A 20,715-nucleotide genomic window follows, 5' to 3' on the forward strand; every position below is an offset into this window, starting at 1 on the left:
CCAGGAAGATCCCACATGCCGCGGAGCGGCTGGGCCCGTGAGCCGTGGTCGCTGAGCCTGCGCGTCTGCAGCCTGTGCTCCGCAACGGGAGAGGTCACAACAGTGAGAGGCCCGCGTACCGCAAAAAGACAAACAACAAAAAAAAAAAAAAAGAAAGAAAGAAAAAAAGTCTACAAATAATAAATGCTAGAGAGGGTGTGGAGAAAAGGGAACCCTCCTACACAGTTGGGGGGAATGTAAATTGGTGCAGCCACTATGGAGAACAGTATGGAGGTTCCTTAAAAAACTAAAAATAGAACTACCATATGATCCAGCAATCCCACTCCTGGGCATATATCCAGAAAAGATGAAAACTCTAATTCAAAAAGATACATGCACCCCAATGTTCACAGTGGCATTATTTACAATAGCCAAGACATGGAAGCAACCTAAGTGTCCATCAACAGAGGAATGGATAAAGAAGATGTGGTATGTATATACAATGGAATATTACTCAGCCATAAAGAAGAATGAAATAATGTCATTTGCAGCAACATGGATGGACCTAGATTATCATACTAAGTGAAGTAAGTCAGACAGAGAAAGACAAATATTATATGACATCACTTATATGTGGAATCTAAAAAATAGTACAAATAAACTTACTTACAAAACAGAAACAGACTCACGGACATAGAAAACAAACTTATGGTTACCAAAGGGGAAGGCGGGAGGAATAAATTGGGAGTAGAGGATTCACAGATGCACACTACCGTATACAAAATAAATAAATAACAAGGATTTACTGTACAGCACAGAGAACTATATTCAATATCTTATAATCGACTATAGTGGAAAAGAATTGAAAAAATATATATATATACATATATGTGTGTATATATATGTATAACCAAATCACTTTGCTATACACCTGAAACTAACACAATATTGTAAATCAACTATACTTCAATAAAAATAAATAAGTAAGTAAGTCACAGGGATGTAATGTACGCATAGGGACTATAGTTAATAATACTGCAATAACTTTGTATGGTGACAGATGGTAACTAAACTTATCTAGAAAATTAAAAATAATAACAAAAAAAGAATGCCATGAGTCTTGAATGTTAGTGAAACCACAGACCTCGCCCAGGGTCAGCACAGGCTTGTACATTTCCTTCCTGGCCCTCAGCAGTCCTTACACTCAGCAGGGGCTTCTGTTTGATAGAAGCCTGCATAAAGTATAACCTCCCAGGTTTGGGACATCTGAAAGACCTTGCACCTTCAGCCAATCCGAGGGAAGCTGGAGACATTTCTAAGTCCCACACCTGGGACAAACAGGTGTGAGGAGGGCCCGGTTGGCACCGCAGGGGTGTCACAATGGCCACAAACCATGAGTTTTGGGATCCTGTGGGCCCCGACATTGATTCCATTGCAACTGCAGACAGGCAGGCAAGAGTTCCCAAATCAGACACCTCTTCCCCTCACCTCACACCAAGGCTTGGTCACACCTTCCCTGGGGAGCCCACTAAATGCCTGTGGGATCTGTCCCAAGGGTGCGGCTGCCGGAAGCAGAAGCAGGGCTGCCAGGGCCATTTACTTCCATCTAGAAGGTAAGCCTGCCATCTAGTGTCCAAGTATGGGTAGCGCAGGGGCAAACGCTTTCCTCGCTCTGGGGGCTGCATTCAGCCTGCAGCATATTCTTTGGCCGCCCTCCATGAAGGCAAACCACTGTGCTTTCAGAGTGGATTTGATTTTTTAGAAACAGCTTAAAGTCATGCAAAGCCAAATGGTTATTGGTGGGAATTTGAAGAATAACACAGGTTTTCCTCTGTGGTTTGTAACCATCTAAAGGCAGGTGACTATTTTGAAGAATATACATATATATTTTTTAAAATTAGCGTCTTGAGGGGACTAAAAGTCTCATTGTTTTAAAACCCAACAATGTGTACCGTGAACTCTTACTATGGTACATTTTTATACAGAATTTAAAATACATCTCCCCCAGAAATGAATGTTGGTGCCATTTTTTCCATAATAAAGAATGGTCTGTATGATTTACTCACCTGCTGAGTAGGGAGCTGTCTATACAACCTGATGGATCCCAGTCTCCCCTCACATCCTGGTCCCTAAGAGCTGAGTATTAATCCCAGAATTGCCTTCTGCCTGCAGGACCATTCATCCCGGGGCTTTCTTCAAAAGACTTCTGATGGGGGAAAGGGCTAATGGAGGTACACGAGGCAGGAGATCAGCTCTGTTTCTATTTCTCAAAGACTGTGTGGAGCCCAGTGTCCAAACCAGGGGAGAAAAGGGCCCAGAGTCCATCTGAGGACACAGAGGAAGCACCAGAAAGTTAAAGCACCAGAGACTCAGACATTTGGTCCCTAGGGCCAGTGGTTGAATGGCTGCTGCTTCCTTGAAAAGCAGGAGAGCCAGGGCCCCAGACTGAGCCTGACTCGGGTGGGAGAGGCTAAAGAGAGCCCTCTCCAAACCAGCAAAGCCAGTCTCTGGTGGTCAGGCCTCAGGTTCTGAGAGGCCTTCAGCTCCTGGTGTCTTAGGAAGAGGCCCCCCCGCAATTCCTAGAGCCCCCTTTTCCTGGAGCACAAGGTGGACCCATCTCTAGGATACTTGCTGACTTCAACATTATCTGAACACAAAGGGTCACTTCAGTTGAAATGAGCCTGGAATTCAGGCCTGACCACCAGTGTAGTTAGGAGAGTTAACTGATCTTTTTAAATATGGAACAAGGCCAGGAAAACAGGACACTCACTTGACCCTGAGCCCCTGGCACTTACATTATTGCCTTTATCAGCAATATTCTGGAACTAGAAGAGTGCCAGCTAATAAGTGCAGAAGGAATAAAAGAATTTTTAGGGACTTCCCTGGTGATCCAGTGGTTGAGACTTCACCTTCCAATGCAGGGGGTGTGGGTTCGATCCCTGGTCGGGGAGCTAAGATCCCACATGGCTTGTGGCCAAAAAACCAAAACATAAAACAGAAGCAATATTGTAACAAAATCAATAAAGACTTTAAATGGTCCACATCCAAAAAAGTCTTAAAAAAGAGGCATTTTAATAAAAAAGAATTTTAAAAAATCACTAATACTCCAAATGAAATAATGGGTCTAGGTAAAAATCATCAATAGATGCTAAGACCATCAGGTGAAAGGTTAATGGGAGCTTTGTGGGCTGACACTACTTAAACCCAGTCATCAACCTTGGCATCATTAAAAGTGAAACAACCAGATACTATATGCCTCAGAGTAATAGCACCACACTACGAAGTACTGGTGCCAAAATATTGATCTTGAATCTAATCAAGACCCTGGATATAACTACCAGTTTATAGGAAATATGGAGGATAGAGGAACATATTACTTGATATCACTTGGTATTACATTGATATTACATACCTGATTCCACAGGAACGCAATCGGATGAATACAGAACACAAGATATTACACAGAACAAATTACCTGGTTCCTCCTCAAATCAATGGTGAGGGTGGACTGCTTTAGAATAAAAGAGACCCAAAAGACATGACTGTATGCAATACATGGATTTTGAAAAAAACCAACTCTAAAAAGATGTCTGGGATAATCAAGAAATTTGAACACAGATTGGGTTTAGATGAGGTTGAGAACTGTTGTTAATTTTGTTAGGTAATAATGACACTGTGGAATGGAAAAAGTCGTATCAACTGGAGATACAAACTGAATGAAAGGTACAAACTGAAATGTTTCAGCTATCTAATATTTGCTTTAAAGCACACTAGCAGGAAAAAAGGGAGGGATAGATGAAACAAGGTTGTCAAAATGTTGATAATAATTGAAGCTGGGTCATGGGTACATGGAGGTTCTTTTTATTCTCATTTTGAGTATGTTTAGAAATTTCCAAAATACACACACACACACACACACACTGTGGTGTCCTTAACCCCTGTGCAGATCTAAGTTCATATCATATTATGTAAAACTCAGCCTCAGTTTGGGGTTTGAGAAGAATAGGTAGACTTACACAGAAGCGGCAAGGAATAACCATGGAGAATTTTGTGAGACTCTTCCTTCAAACATTTTGGATTTGAAAAGACAATTGAAAACAATGAGAGAGCAGTACATACCTATTAGAATGGCCAAAACCCAAGGCACTGACATCATCAAATGCTGGTGAGGATGTGGAGCAACAGGAACACTCATTCCTTGCTTGTGTGAATGCAAAATGGTTCAGCCATACTGTACGATACTATAATGATGGATACAAGTTATTATACATTTGCCCAAACCCACAGAATGTACAATACCAAGACTGAACCTTAATGTAAACTATGGACTTGGGGTGATAATGATGTGCCAATGTAGATTAATCAATTGCAACAAATATAACACTCTGGTGGGGGATGTTGATAACGGGGGACCTTATGCATGTGTGAGAGCAGGGGATACATGGGAGATGTCTGTACTTTCCATTCAATTTTGCTATGAACTTAAAACTGCTCTAAAAGATAAAGTCTATTTTTTAAAAAAGGCAACTGAAATAATCTTTTAAAAAAATATTCTACAGTCTCCAAAATGGACAAAAGACTTCCATGTGAGAAGAATCTAATAAAACGCTTTATCTTGGCAGTGCTGGGGACTGGCTACTAACTTAGCCAATATAACCAGCACCTCCCACAGACAAACAAGCAAAGATGTCTTTAGGGCATATCAACAAGCGAGAACACAGAGGAACACATGAACACGTGTGCTGACACATCCAAGGCACAAACTACACACATGTATACTGACCCTACCACAGACACTAGCACAGCCACCAGGACGTGTGTTAAGTGTCCAAATACTCACAGAACATGATAACTTACCCCTTCCCAGACAGTGCTGAAATATAAATCCAAATACAAACAAATTCAGCAGTACTGAATATTAATGCATGGCTAGATAGAGTGGAAAAGCTTTGGAAATGAAAACAAAATTCTCAAACATCCATGCTAGTAATCCTGGAAGATCTCTATTAACTTGAGGGTAAATTTAAAGTCACGTCTCCAAAAAAAAAAACACGTCAAAAGAAAAAAGATAGCATTTGACTTTCTTGTGCTTAGTTCCTCTCACACCACACTTTTCCTCTAGGAAATCTAACCCAAAGCCTCATTCAGTGCCTGTGTACTAGTCACTCGAATTCCTCCTCCCTAGCGCACACCTCTCTCTAAGCTGCAGACCTGTATTTCCAGCTGCTCATTGGACATTTCCTCTTGGTAATTAAGGTGCAGGCTAAGTTTATTTCTCTCCCATGTGGTAGATGGCCCAGGGCAAGTTAGATGGCTCTGTCATCCTCAACATATGCTTTTCATCTCGGAGTCCAAGGTGGCTATTTCAGTTTTGGTTATCTTTCAGCCAGAGGAAAGGAGAAGAGTCCAGAGAATTCATGCCCAATCCTTCTAAGACACGCATCACTTCTTGGACTTCTCTGGTGGCGCAGTGGTTAAGAATCTGCCTGCCAACGCAGGGGACATGGGTTTGAGCCCTGGTCCGGGAAGATCCCACAGGCCGTGGAGCAACTAAGCCTAGGCGCCACAACTACTGAGCCTGTGCTCCAGAACCTGTGAGCCACAACTACTGAGCCCACGTGCCACAACTACTGAAGCCCACGCGCCTAGAGTCCTTGCTCTGCAACAAAGAGAAGTTACCACAATGAGAAGCCCACTCACTGCAATGAAGAATAGGCCCCACTCGCTGCAACTAGAGAAAGCCCGCGTGCAGCAACGAAGAGCCAACACAGCCAAAAATAAATAAATAAATAAATTTATTTATTTAAAAAATAAAATAAAAAAGAGTGGATATACGTATAACTGATTCACTTTGCTGTACAGCAGAAACTAACACGACATTGTAAATCAACTATACTCCAATAAAAATTAATTTAAAAAATAAAATAAAATTACAAATTATATGCATTATCTTAAAAAAAAAAGACACACATCACTTTTTCTCACATCCTATTGGCCAGAGTGTGGTCACATGGCCGATCTCTGCAAGGGAAGATGGGAAGTAAAGTCTTTAGCTGAGTGGCCATGTGCCAGCTAACACTATCTTTGCAGAAGAAGGGCAGAAAGGTATTGGGGGTTAATCAGAAGTCAGATATATCCCTTGGATATCTGAAACTCAATATAAATAGAAGTAAACTCCTCATCTTCTTGGCCCCCTCTCCCATGTCTATGTCTCCTCCTCTAATCCCCAGCTTGATAAATGACCCAACATTTATCCAGTCACCTAAGTAGGTTTGCCAGATTAAATAAAGGATTCCCAGTTAAATTTACATTTCAGTTAAACAAGGAATCATTTGGGAATTCCGTGGTGGTCCAGTGGTTAGGACTCCAAGCTTTCACTGCTGAGGGTGCAGGTTCAATCCCTGGTTGGAGAACTAAGATCCTACAAGCCTTGTGGTACAGCCAAAAAAAAAATAAACAAGGAGTTATATTTTTGGTATCAATATGTCCCAATATTGCATGCATTTTTATTTGATGAATCTAGCAACCCTAAACCGAAGCCAGAAGCCTTGAAGCCATCCTGAATACCTCCCTCTTTTCCCATTTTGAATTGTCTTCCAAATACTGCTGATTCTTTTCTACAGTATTTCTCAATCTGTCCCCTCCCCCTCCACTGCGCTTTCCCTGGTGTGGGCCATCACCCCCTCTCTCAGATACTTCTGTATGGCTTCCTTCATGGCCTTCCTATTTCCAGCCTTGCCCCTTCTAATACGTGCTGTGCACAACAGGTAAACTAGTCTTTCTAAAAGGTAAACCTGACCACACCACTCCCCTGCTTAAAATTCTTTCATTCCATTGCTCCCCATGGCTTTCAGGATAAACTTATTAGCCAGGCTGACAAAACTCCTTGATCTTTTGGCTTCTCTCTCCCCCTCTCTAGTCCCATCTCTCTCAGCATCTAATCTGTTAGTCCTGAGAGATGATCCAGTCACATCGAGCCTCTGGGAGCCCTATAAGACTATCACTCTGATCCTTTTGATCATGTATCTCCTCCATACAGCAAGAGCTTCTTACTCGTACTGCCATCCCCACACACCCTATTCTCCTTTGCCTGGCTAAACCTTACTTATTCTGAAAAACCCAGCTTAAATGTCACCTTCTCCTTACTTATTGTTTCAGGCACATATTTTTGCTCTCATAGCCCTTGACAGACGCTGTATTGTAATAGTTGACTTATCTGCATGTCTCCCCAACTACATTTTAAGTTCCTCCAGAGCAAGGACTATGTCTTATTTATTTAATTACTTATTTATTTTTGTCAGAGTTTGGAGCAGAGAAAGGTTTATTGCAGGGCCAAGCAAGAAGAACAGGGTGGCTCGTGCTCAAAAACCCGTGAACTCCGAGTCTTATTTCTTTTGATATATTCAGCAACTGATACAGTAATTAGCACTAGTAAACAAACATTTATTGGCTGAATGATAGTCCTTTGGCTTAAAATGTTCCTGCTCCCATCCCTGACTGGTCCAGCCGCTCTCAGCTGGACAGTTTCCTCCATTTTCGGATGTGAAATTTTCTGCATCAGTCCTAAGCCTGTTGTATCTCTATCCTCACTGAAACTCTGGGCTTTGTTTTCTATGGCTCATCCGTGATGAAAAAGCTTCTTGTCCACTCCATTACGCTCCTACCTAACGGATGTTGAAATAAAGAAATGACACCTTACCGAATGAGGCCCTGGCCAGTTCCCCTCCCAAGCTGAGTTTCAGATCATGATTCCAGCTGACATCAGGCAGCTGTTAGATGAGAGATTTTCTCTTGCCCTCCCAACCCCCATGATTTGCCCCCAGTCCTCCCTCATCCCTGGGGAAATGACTTCTCTTTTTTTTGTTTTGGGCCACATCAGCATTTCGCAGGAGCAGGCAGCCATGCCTTGTTTGAGTTGTGATCTAACACCAGCTGACAGGTGGGTTTCAGGGGTGTCTCTGGGGCCGTGGCCTGCTTAGTGGATTTACCACTCTAAACGCAATTACAGGAGACTTTCAGGCTCCACGGGCAATTCCAGTCCCTTTTTGATAAAAACTCTGGTGAGTAAATAAGTCATGATGATGATAGGGTCCTGTCATTTAATATTCATTGAAGTACACAAGTTTGGAAATTGGAAGCAGAGTTTAATCCATTTTCATATTTATAGCAACGTGCAGCTTTAAAAAGGATCCCTCCTTTTCTCCAGCAATCTTGTCGATTTCTCTTTTGGAACGATAAAGATAAACTGGCCACAAATTTTGTTGTTTTAAAAAATTAGAAATATCTGAAGTTATAATTATGAAAGTGTGAGCTTCGAATCTGTTCATCTTCAACTCAGAACTAATTCCTGCTTTTCATTTGAACTCGTGGGAGAGGTAGGTAACAGATAAATCTAAGTTGTTGCCGTTTCCGGCAGCTAGATTTTTGGATTTAACTTTGCTATTGGAGCTCAGGGATTATAGCCAGCCTAAGTAATGCAAAAACACCCCCACTTTATGTAAAGGTAACAGTCACAAAATCACACTGTTCATGCTCACCAATAAAAGTTACAGGACTGTTCAAAGAGGGAGACTTAAAACCTGGGGAGAAAGAGTTAACAGTGAAAAGTGTGGGGAATTGTGGTGCTGCCTGCCTCATTCCTGCTTCTTCTTCTTTTTTTTTTTAATGTGGATGAATGTTTAAGTATGGTGCTGTAGTTGAAGGCATCTCTTTTAATAATGCAACACACAGCTTCCTGAGGGGACAGCAGTTGATTTGGAAACTGAATATGGTGCACTCTAAATTCTCCTCCCCGAGGAAAGTTGACTAACTGATAAGTGCCATGAGCTAGCATGGGGACTCATTCTGTCAAATCAACTTGCTGGAAAGGCACTATGCAGAATCTCCTCCAGTCTCCGGGAGCTAATGTGAGCAGACACTTGTGACATTAGACAGTGCAGCAGACCTGGCATAAAGGAAAAGTTCACCATTCGCCAACAAGGTGGTCTTTAGATGACAAGGATAAAGAAATCAGTGCAAATTTGTTAATGTAACAACTTGGAAAAGTGTGCTTCAAAAAAAAAAAAAAGCCACCCTATGGGGAGAGAGGATCAAAAGAAAAAGAAGGCAAGAACAGTACTTGGAAGCTTTCTTTGGGCTTTCTGCACCTTTGGGGCCATTGCCTTTTCTCCTCGTCCTTCTTCTAGGCTGGGGTATCTTCAGTTAAGTGAGTGAGTCCCAAACTTTGTCATTCCATAAGCCATTGCTCCACCTGAAACCAAATAAAGTAAAAGAGAAGTAAGGAAAGGAAAAGCAAAGAAAAGAGAGTTCTTGTGCCTTTGCCATTCTGGAGTAAATAACAGCTTTCCTATTTGAGATGGGTGATCACCTCACTTTCTCCAAGTGAGAATTCTTTTTTTTTTTAAGGCGATCATATATTTAATTTAGTTATTCATTTATTTTTGGCTGTGTTGGGTCTTCGTTGCTGCGCGTGGGCTTTCTCTAGTTGTGGCTCGCGGGCTTTAGAGGGCAGGCTCAGTAGTTGTGGCGCCCGGGGTTAGTTGCTCCGCGGTATGTGGGATCTTCCCGGACCAGGGCTCGAACCCATGTCCACTGCATTGGCAGGCAGATTCTTAACCACTGTGCCACCAGGGAAGTCCCTAAGTGAGAATTCTTCCTTGTCTGATCTTGGCGTACTAGTCCTGGAGGAAACCTGAAGTGATTATTACCTGGCAAGAGATATGGTGATAAGAGGATGTTACCTCTGTGTCTGTCACAAAATATAAGCAGATGCCCAAAACTGGATCAAGTATTTTAAGAATGAAACAACACTACAGGGGGAAAAATGTAGTTATCAATAACATATAGACAAATTTGATTGTGTTGAGTGTCTGATTCACAGAGGTGGTTTTGCCAGGTTTTTCCTCCTTGGTTGAGTCAATTTAATCAAAATGGAAATTTGATATAGCATACTTATTCCATATTTAAATTAGAAAAACATGACATGCTTTTGAGTATGACCTGCTACATCAGCTCTTCCATGGCAGCTGTGAGAGCACAGGTTCTAGAGAAAAACACCCTGAGTTCAGCTCCTGCCTCTGCCACTTAATAGTTTGTGATCTTGGGAAAATTGTTTAAGAAAAACATTTACCTCATAAGGTTATTCTGAAAACACCTGCCTCATAAGAGTATTATAGGGCTTCCCTGGTGGCACAGTGGTTGAGAGCCCGCCTGCTGATGCAGGGGACACGGGTTCGTGTCCCAGTCCGGGAAGATCCCACATGCCGCGGAGTGGCTGGGCCCGTGAGCCATGGCCGCTGAGCCTGTGCGTCCAGAGCCTGTGCTCCGCAACGGGAGAGGCCACAACAGTGAGAGGCCCGCGTAACGCAAAAAAAAAAAAAAAAGAGTATTATAACATCAGTGAATACATGGGACTTCCCTGTTGATCCAGTGGTTAAGACTCCACGATGCCAATGCAGGGGGCCTGGGTTCGATCCCTGGTCAGGGAACTAGATCCCGCATGCTGCAACTAAGAGCCCACATGCCGCAACTAAAAGATCCCACATGCCGCAACGAAGATCCCATGTGCCACAACTAAGACCCAGCGCAGCCAAATAAATAAATATTTTAAAAAAGATAACATCAGTGAATACATGTGAAGTTCTGAGATCAGTGTCTGGGAAATACTAAGTACTCTATAAATTTTGCCCATGATTATTATGTAAATGAATCTAAATGGGTTCCCATAAGTTCTCAATGATTATAACTAAAAAGAAGAGTTCTATGGTCAGATAAGCTTATGAATCAGGTTTAACACAATTAAACAATTTTTTTTAAACCATAGTATTTCTCAGAGCCTTCCCCATGCAAATGTGTATTATAAATATCCAAGGAAGAATTTACTTCCTAATTTTTTTCACAGCCAGTGCCATTCCCCAAGTGAAGGAACAACAGTATTCACAACCTCTGGTTCAGAAGTTAAGAAAATTGTTGAGTCGTGGTTGCCTGAACCACTAGGATGGAAATTTAAAGCGTACTGAGTAATTACCATATAGACCAGGTAGGTCTTACTTAAAACTTTCCCTTTTTAAAATGGCATCTTATAAAGTGGGATTGGCAGGAGGCAGAATTGTATATGGTTAAAACACAGACACTAGAGTTGGACAGACCTGGGTTTAAATCTGTCAAACAAGTTATTTAATATCTCTAAGCTTCAGTGTCCTCACCTGTAAAATGGGGGCAATAATGATATTTACTTGCTAGGCTTGCTATATGAATTAAATGAGGTAATTCCTGGCTCTGTTAGCTATTATTGATGCATATATCCCACAGAGGGGCTAATATTTGTCAACAAATAATGAGTTAGTTATTCTGTTCTCAACTACTCTACTCATTCAGAGGCCTTGATGCCTCCAAGGTGGCAGTAGGAGAAGCACTGCAATGGGACTGAGCATCTGTGGGCTTTAGGGCAACCTTTTTGCTTGATTGAGTAGTTAGTTGATGGACATATATCATGTGTTTACTGACATCATCATGCTTCCCTATGCCGTTTCCTCTTCTGTGAAAAACAACAACAGTAGCACACCTTTCCTACCTGTCTCTGGGTTATTGTGAGATCAGATCCCTGATTCTCATCTTCATATGGTTTTCTTAAAGTATAAAGGCTTATAGCTTTTTCAAAAATAATTTAATGAATGCTTACTATATTCTAGGTGGTGTGCTGGGTCTTACATACAATACCTCATTTTAATCCTCACTACCAGGTGGGTATTATCATACCTACTTTGGAGACGAGGAAACTGAAGGCTGGGAGGCCAGATACTGCTCATTTCCCCCAAGGTCTCATAGCTAATAAGTGATAGAGCCAAGAATCAACTCCAAAGGTCTTAGAACCACTGTGCTTTAAAAAATAATACCATTAAAATACATTGTAAGTTTGAGATTAGTATTGGCCACATACAATTCATCTCTCTACCAGGTTCTACAGACATCTTTCTAATGTTGTAAAATCCTTAACTTGGAAAGCACACAGCAGTTAAATGAATGAAGGTGAAGCATTGGGTAGAAAACAGAATGATCAACACAGGATCCACTCCCTTAACTGGATGATTATTTATGGACACTGGCTAGTTACTTAACATTCCCTGTGACCGATGTATATTTGCTATGATTATTACTACGATTAACATATGTTTGAGGACACCAACCGGAGAAAATCCAGTCACCTGTGTTAATTGATCTCTACCTCCTGGTAGTTCCTGGATGGCAAACTGACATGCACAGCAAGCAGCTTCATGGACTGAAGTTGAGCAAGGTCTGTCAGAGAGGGAAAATCCATATTAATGATATGCTATAAAACACTTTTTGTTAGTTACATATATTCCTTTACTTTCATTTCCCAAGAATAGCTCAGCTGTCAAAGCATTTCCAAGATTTCCATAGATTCGGCAAATACTGTGCGATTGAATTATCGCTCTGAGAGAAGCTGCAATTAAAACACATTAATCATTGTAACAAAGGATCCTTATTGAGGCTGACAAAGGTGGTGAAATCTGATGAGTAATTAGTCTGGTTAATCTTTTAAAAGTGAATTAAACCGCTAACAAGTTAAATCACTGATTTTCAAAATAAGCCTCCAGGGTGAGCAGAGAATGGGAATAGTATCATCATTTTTAAAAGATATTTTCTTCCTCTTTCTCATCTCTGGGCTTGCATTGGAGGCCCTGGGTTAGAATAGTAGGACCCAGAGGAGCAGCTAGGGAGAATGAGGCTGGTCAAGCTTTTACCCACAATGATTTCTCAATATATCTAAGAAAGTCTTATAGTGGATGGAGGAGGAACCATGCATCGTGACCTTTAAATCTGATTCAGAACTAATATGGCGCCTGCTTACCAGCCATTCTCAATGACCTCTGGCGGATATATCATGCCATTCTGATTTCCTTCCCACCAACCATGACAACAGGGTCACTCTCGTATAACTTTGCCTTTTGCCCTTCCCTCTAGTCAGATGGCTTATTCTTCCAGACAACACCTCTCCTCTTTGCATGTCAATTACTGTGAAAAATCTGCCATACCCTGAAATGAACTGAGATGGGCAAATGTGAACTAATAAATCATGGGAACTGGAACAACAGGATAATCCTTTGGGCTAAAGTCTTCACTTTGGCTGAGCCTCCACAACTTTTGGGAGGTTTAGTGGATGTTGTGATGCATGGTCCAGATGCCCTTCAGGTAGGAAGGACTTATTTCTCCAGCTGCTAGGAGTGCTGCTGGCATTTGGCCCTCAGCTGTTAGCCTTGAGTGAAGAAAACTGCCCTTCCAAGGTCATGCTTCCTTCCAGGGGCAGCTGGTACCCATTTACTGATCAATGTGGCGGTATAAAGACTGGCTTGACTTGGAACAACTCCAAGGGGGTCATTCTGATTCTGGAGTTCCCTGGGGGGTTGGCTAAGGCCTTTGCTGGGAGAGTATCGCAGCCCAATTTCTCCCTTACCCAATCTTAATTTCTTCTCCTCCCTATAGGTATTAATCACAAGAGGACTCCCTAACAAATAAACTGACTGCTAAACTCCTTCTCGGAATCTGTTTACGGGGACTTCCCTGGTGGCACAGTGGTTAAGAATCCGCCTGCCACTGCAGGGGACACGGGATCAAGCCCTGGTCCTGGAAGATCCCACATGCTGCGGAGCAACTAAGCCCGTGCGCCACAGCTACTGACCCTGCGCTCTAGAGCCCGTGCTCCACAACAAGAGAAGCCACCATGATGAGAAGCCAACACACCACAACGGAGAGTAGCCCCTGCTCACCGCAACTAGAGAAAGCCTGCGCACAGCAATGAAGAGCCAACGTAGCCAAAAGTAAAATAAAATTTTAAAAAAATGATGGTGAGAAAGAACCATTAAAAAAAAAAAAAAAGAATCTGCTTCCTGGAGGCCCCAACCTATAACAGAAGATGTCTCGCTTGTGAAATGGAGGTCTCTAATGACTATTGATCCAATAACAGCAGATGGGAAAAATGAATCGGCCAAGCTCCCAACTCAGCTACCTCCCAGCTCTACATTACTCCTACAGCAAGAGTATTCCTACCAACAGATGCTCTAGGAGATGTCAAGGATCATTCCAAAAGAGAGAGATCATTGCTATCACAGATGAAAGGCTTATAGCTTTGAAAAGCAGGTGGATCTTAAATTATTTAAGCCTAGTTACTTAACTTTTCTGGTTTTTTTCATCTGCACAGTGATCAGGTACAATCAGCCTCACAAGTTTATTGGTTAATTGAGATGATATATGGCAGTTGCCTGATCTCAAATCCTACCAAGGGTTTATTTCTCTTTTATACATCCTCCATCCCCCTCACCCTGTTTTCCAGATTCCAGGAAAATCACTGCTTTTCTTTTTTTCTGACTGAGTTCATCTAATCCACGGGTATTTTGGAGATTCCATTTCAGGTGTTCATTCACCCATCTTCAGACCATGAAGTCTCTCTTGAGACAGCTGGTCTCATCAATTAGATGTCCATACCTGTTAGTTCTAATGCGGGTGAGGGCACCTCATTGTAATTCCCTGGGAACTGACAACACTTTGCATTCGGAAAATACAGGGGACAGCTCAACGTTGTTGAAGAGTGATTATTTTCAGTTTAAATCTGGGCTCTGTTCCTGGTTTCGAGTATGGCAGCCACTTCTCCCCACTAAACTGTTAAGTTCTATGAGGGCAAGTAGCATATCATCTCTTGTCACCCACCAGATCTAGCCTGGAGGGAGTGTTTTTTGCCAAATTACTTGGGGATGTTGACAAAGAAACTGATAAGAGAATAAGCAATACCCATAAAAATTACATGTCCTGGGATCTCCCCAATCACTCTGTGGCAATTTCCAAGCCTCTTTAAATATTCTTTAATCTCCTGGTAATGCTGCTGTCATAGGTAATTGTGAATGAAAGCCAAATTTACAATGTTTTTGTCATGAATCAGACCCCTGTCTCTATTGCAGCAAATCTAAAAAAAACTGTAAAAGTATCAAGGGAAAGTTTGGGAATCTGGCTAAAATTGGACCTCAGAGAAAAGTGAAATAGAATTGAGATTTTTGGCCCAGGATAAGGGAAGTTCTACTAACTCCCTTCCCATGAAAAAGTCTATTGTGAGGAAACTGTTCAAGTCTTCCTTGACTTCCCATAGGAACAAACAAGATTGAAGCAGAAAGGACTTTGGCCAGGATTACTGAAGAATACTGAAATCTTTAGAGATTAAATCAGACTACCGTGTGTGTGTGTGTGTGTGTGTGTGTGTGTGTGTGTGTTTTACTTTCAGGATTGCTTTTTAAATATTTCGTTTTATAGCTATGTAACATACTAACATGGTTTCAAAGTCAAATCTACAAAACAATGTATGTTCAAAGAATTCTAACTATCCCTGATCCTCCTATTCTATTCTCTCCCTCTCCCCTAAGAAACATGTTTATGTTTTTAGTTTGTTTTGGCCTATATCCCTTTTAAAATCTCTTTTGTCCTTTTTACTCGCTATTACCCTTCAGTCACTCATTTATCTATTGAGCTTATTATTCTCTTTTGTGTTTTCCTAATTTAGTCTTCATTTCTGAAATAAAATTTTCCCTTTATTTAGAATTCTTTCCTGGGTTTATCACTTCATTTCCAAAATTTTCAGATTCCACATTGTCATTCTTTTATATCTTCTATCAGTTTAAAAAGTTTCTTTTAGCTTGTCTGAAATATTAGGACCTTCTTTTCATCCGTTTCATGAATATCTTTTTCTAAGTGGCTTTTAGTTTGGGGATGAAAATATTTCCTTGATGCCCCAGCCTCAGTGCCCTTCATCTTCACTCCTCTCTACACACCTCCACCCAGGACCCTTCCCAGGAACTGACTCAGAGATTCTACCCTCCCCACTCCTCCAGGGTCTTGATCCCCCCAATTTCTGTCACTTCTCTTTTTCTGTACTTTTAACCCCTCCCTCTCTACTGGAACTTTTCCTTCAGCATATAAACACGTTTGTATCTTTAAAAATTAATACAAACTGCCCCCCTTCCCATCTTATATCCCCCTTTAGCCATCTTCTTCTCTTATTCTTCTCTTAGCCAACCTTTTGCAAGGTCTGTCTGCATTACTTCATTTCCCATTCCCTTGTCAACCCGTGTCAGTTAGCCGATGCCTACACCCCTCTGCTGAAACTCTTGCTGAGGTCACAAGTGACTTGCTGGTTATTAAATCCAATTACCTTTTTTCAGTTTTTATCTTATGTGACCTGTTTCTACTCTCAGACACCACTGACTACCTCCTCTTTCCTGAAATGCTCTCCTTTGCTAGCTCTCTTTCTTTGATTTCTCCTTCCTCAGCCAACCACATAAATTTGCTATTCTGGGGGTTCCATCCTTGGCCCTGGTCTCTCCTCTTATCGCCTGCCCTCCCTGGGTGATCTCATTCACTGCCTCAATTTCCACTACCACTCCAATGTTAATTATTTCCTATTTACTACTTATTTATTTATACCCCTCCTTATTAAAAAATTAACTTAAGACATTTTAGTAAGATATACAGTGAAAAAATTAACGGAGAAAATCTAGGCAAAGGGTGGTGGTGGGGGTCTACAAATAAGGTAGAACACAAAAATGTGGTTCTAAGATTTCTTGTAGCCAGTGCAAAAAGGAAAACAGAATAACGCATACATTTCACTATTTGCTCAATAGAAGCACAGAATTCACGGTTTTGAGACACAAGCTTTTGGTCCCATAAAGGGGACATTGCACTGTGTTATGGTGTGTTCTCAAAATATATTAGTATAGTAAATACAATGATGTTTTTCTACAAGCTGTTTTTTTTTTTTAATAATGCCTCCCAATATTGATGAATTTGATTTTTTTTAAAGTAAACATATGGAGGGCCAAAACAATGTAGTCCAGGTACTCTGGTCTTTGACAACAAAGCCCATATTTTCAAACATTTTAACAGCAGACTTCTTTGTTAAAAAGGAAATCTCATGCAGAGTACTAACACTTAAAACCAATTCAGTTGGAACAGCTCTGATTGAAAGGGAAAGCAGAGCCCTTGTCCTTCCATCTCCTGTCCATCCCCACCTGCCCGAGGACCTCTGAGGTTCAGCAGAACAACTCCTGGAAGCCACCATCCCGATTTAGATTCAAGGGTAAATTCAGAGAATCACATCTTGAATGAAATGCTTTAGACAATTCTCCGTAATTATACCCCGAAGCTGAACTTTGGATCAGTATTGACTAAGGACATGGGGCAACAATTATTCAGCAATACACTAAGCAAATTAGCACAACCATTTTGGAAGACAATTCGGCAATACCTTTAAAAAGTAGCAATAAGTGGTAGTGAGTTCAAGGATATATTTCCAAATACGTGTAAGCATTCTAAGTTGCCATGTAAGTACAGATCCACATGATGAAATGACTGGCCAAGTTGCAGATAGGATCAGGATTTTCATAGGCAATGGTTCTCAAACTTAAGCTAGCATCAGAGTCACCTGGAGACTTGTTAAAACATAGATTGGTACACTCCACCTGCAGAATTTCTGATTCAGTAGGTCTGAGAAGGAGCCTGAAAATTTGCATATCTCACAAATTCCTGGGTGATGCTGATGCTGCTAGTCTGGGGACAACACTTTGAGAACCACTGTTCTTAAAGAAACTTAGGGAAACCTAAGGTAGCTACCTCACCTACCCAGAGTATCCAATTGCAGGTATGTAATATTCCTCAAAATATAATTTTGAATACAATCTAACTCAGATGTACAGAGCAATCAAGGCATTAAATTGCTATGATTTAAAATGGCAACAATAAATGTTAAAACAAGAAAAATCTTAAAACATTGTTGTCATCTTGGTCTTTAAAAATATACTATTAGTAAAGATGCCTAAATGTTTAATTGAGTGATACAACTTTCTGGTGGGCAAAAAACAAAAACGAAAAAATAAAACAAAACCCCAAACCCTACTTAACTTCTTTAATTCAGAGTGAGATTTCACATTTTTATTTCTTTTTCTGTGAACTATCTTTTGATGCTATCCTTTCACCATTCTAACAGAACTGTTTATCTTTTTCTTAACAACTTAACACAACCTGGGTCTGCCATTGGGTTGCAAGTATTTTCCAAGTTTGTCTTAACCTTGTGGTCATTTTTTAATATACATATTTTGAAATTTGTCACATTCAAGCATACATGTCAGTCTTTTCCTTAATATCTTATGGTTTTGTATTTTGAAATTTAGAAAGTTCAAAATCTCTATTGAAGATTATATTTTAAAAATTCACCTATACTTTCCCTATCAATTTTTATGGACTTACACTCTTTTTAAAAATTAACTAACTAATTAATTAATTAATTTTTAGCTGCGTTGGGTCTTTGTTGCTGCACGCAAGTTTACTCTAGTTGTGGCAAGTGGGGGCTACTCTTCAATGTGGTGCGCGGGCTTCTCATTGCGGTGGCTTCTCTTGCTGCGGAGCATGGGCTCTAGGTGCGTGGGCTTCAGTAGTTGTGGCACACTGGCTCAGTAGTTATGGCTTGCAGACTCTAGAGCACAGGCTCAGTAGTTGTGCTGCACGGGCTTTGTTGCTCCGCGGCACGTGGCATCTTCCTGGACCAGAGCTCAAACCCGTGTCGCCTGCATTGGCAGGCAGATTCTTTTTTTGGCAGGCAGATTCTTAACTACTGCACCACCAGGGAAGTCCTGGACTTATGTTTTTATGTTTAAATCATAGACTCATCCACATTTTATCTTGATGTATCAGCTGTATTCTTTTCTCCAAACACTAGCCAGGTACCCTTAAGCTTTATTAAATTATCTAATATAAAGCTTCCCTTTTAAGGAAAAGGAAGAGATCAATATTTATTTCCCAGAATTCCCTGGTGGCAAGAATCCCCTAAGGCACATATTAAAATATAAGTTCCCAGGCCCCTACCCAGGAGACTAATTAATGTGGCAGGGGTGTGTGCAGGAATTTATATATTTTAATAAGTACCCCCAGGTGATTCTTATCCAGGAAGTTTGGCAAACACTGGAGCAGACTCTGCTCTGGATCTAAATAGACAGGACCATGCCATCAGAGACTGGATCTTGACATTTCTTGAGAGGTCTGGGAATTTGTATTTCTTAGACCTGCTTCCTTAGACCTTCCACCAAATTACCCAACCACAGCTCAAATCCAAACCAAATAGGTTCTTTCTAGCACCCTCTTACTGAGACATCCCATGGTTTCCCAGGGTGTGCGCTCCCTCACTGCAACAATAAACCCAATTTGTTCAACTACATTACGGGTGTGTCCCTGGTTGTGTTTGGCTGAAGGGCATTGATAAAATACAAAAGCCTCTTTGGTAGTTCTAACATCTAAACAATTGCTGTAGTATCCGTTGATTTTTAATAAAACATACACTACCTTCAAATTAGGCCATTTTATTACTTTTAAGAAACACTGTATTCTTTGTGAAAGTTAATTTGGGACACTCAGTTATACAGTTGTGTCCCATGCATATGAATTCAGCTATGTGCATTTATCTCAAGAGTAAGTTTCTAATGGTTTGGTATGGTTCTTGCTCTTACGTCTCCAGCCCCTATGATACTACATATTCCTGTGGATGTGTATTCTACTGCATATTCTAGTGGAAGGAGAGATCATCCAAGTCCACAAAGCACAAACATCACTTAACAGTAGATTAAAAATAACAATAACAGTATACGAAACAGTGATTGTAAAGAAACACAATTTTAAACACAAATACAAGCTCCAAATGGAAATATCTAAAAGTCTCTAGAGTCAGTCCTGAAGAAACAAAGACAAGAATATTGCAGTCTCATATATACACTAATATGTATAAAATAGATAACTAGTAAGAACCTGCTGTATAAAAATAAAATTAAATTAAAAAAAAGAATATTGCAGTCTCTGGAATTTATTGTGAAATGGAATTTTTATGAATCTCTACCAAACTTTTCCTAATTATTTGCATATTTGTTGCCTCATGTGAAAGAAACTTATCAAAATTACAATTAAATAAAAATGTTTTTGATCAACTATGAGTGAAGACATGTTGACAAATCTGGCTATACTGACTACTGAATGGGAATGTGCAAAGAAAAGCAGTTTTGATATAGTCAGTGACAAAGATGCAGAAGCTATATTTCAAAACCAGAAACTAATGTTAGTATTTGTTCAGCTACAGACCAATAAGTAGGTATAAGTTTTTTCCCCTTTTTCAAAAAAAAATTATTAAATTTAATGTGTCATTTTATTACCTTTTTCTTTTTTGTATAATAATATCTTTTTGCTTTGTTTAAAGTTTTACAGGCATGATTATACACATGATATTCAGCAAAAGATTTTCACTATCTGCATTTTTCACTGGCCGTTATTCTTGTGCGTGTGCGTGTGCGTGTGTTTATTGAGGTATAATTAACATTATAACTAATGTTAATTATAAACTAATTAACATTAGTTTCATGAGTACAACATGATTCCATATTCATATATATTGCTAAGCAATCACCACAATAACTCTAGTTAACATCTGTCCCCATACACAGTCACAAAAAATTTTTTTCTCGTGATGACTTTCATTATTCCTTTGTTTCATCTATGATTATTACTGAATAATTGTGTTGAATAGCGAGGGAGTATTTAACAAGAATCTGCTCTGAGTATCCAACGTATGTGTTGCATCACTGCAGACCAGGCTCTCTCTGCCTTGGGACCTCAGCCTGGAATGCACTTTCTCTTTCTCCT

At 40.5% G+C, this 20,715-nt stretch overlaps 1 long non-coding RNA gene across 5 annotated transcripts in view; it reads right to left on the minus strand.

Annotated features, from left to right (window-relative positions):
* Positions 1 to 20,715, minus strand: part of LOC111174814 (uncharacterized) — an 80,651-nt gene that overhangs the window by 36,097 nt on the left and 23,839 nt on the right. For 4 of the 5 annotated variants that reach the window (XR_002644563.2, XR_016395301.1, XR_016395300.1 and 1 more), the window contains exons 2-3: positions 12,183 to 12,273; positions 4,099 to 9,229 (exon numbers count right to left, since the gene is read on the minus strand). This is a non-coding gene — a long non-coding RNA (uncharacterized LOC111174814). The remainder of the gene's footprint in view (positions 1 to 4,098; positions 9,230 to 12,182; positions 12,274 to 20,715) is intronic. The other variant, XR_016395302.1, reaches the window with a different exon arrangement.

Source organism: Delphinapterus leucas, chromosome 13, assembly GCF_059928025.1.
Source record: "Delphinapterus leucas isolate spDelLeu-1000000601 "Yukka" chromosome 13, BTC_Dleu_Yukka2, whole genome shotgun sequence".
NCBI lineage: Eukaryota > Metazoa > Chordata > Mammalia > Artiodactyla > Monodontidae > Delphinapterus > Delphinapterus leucas.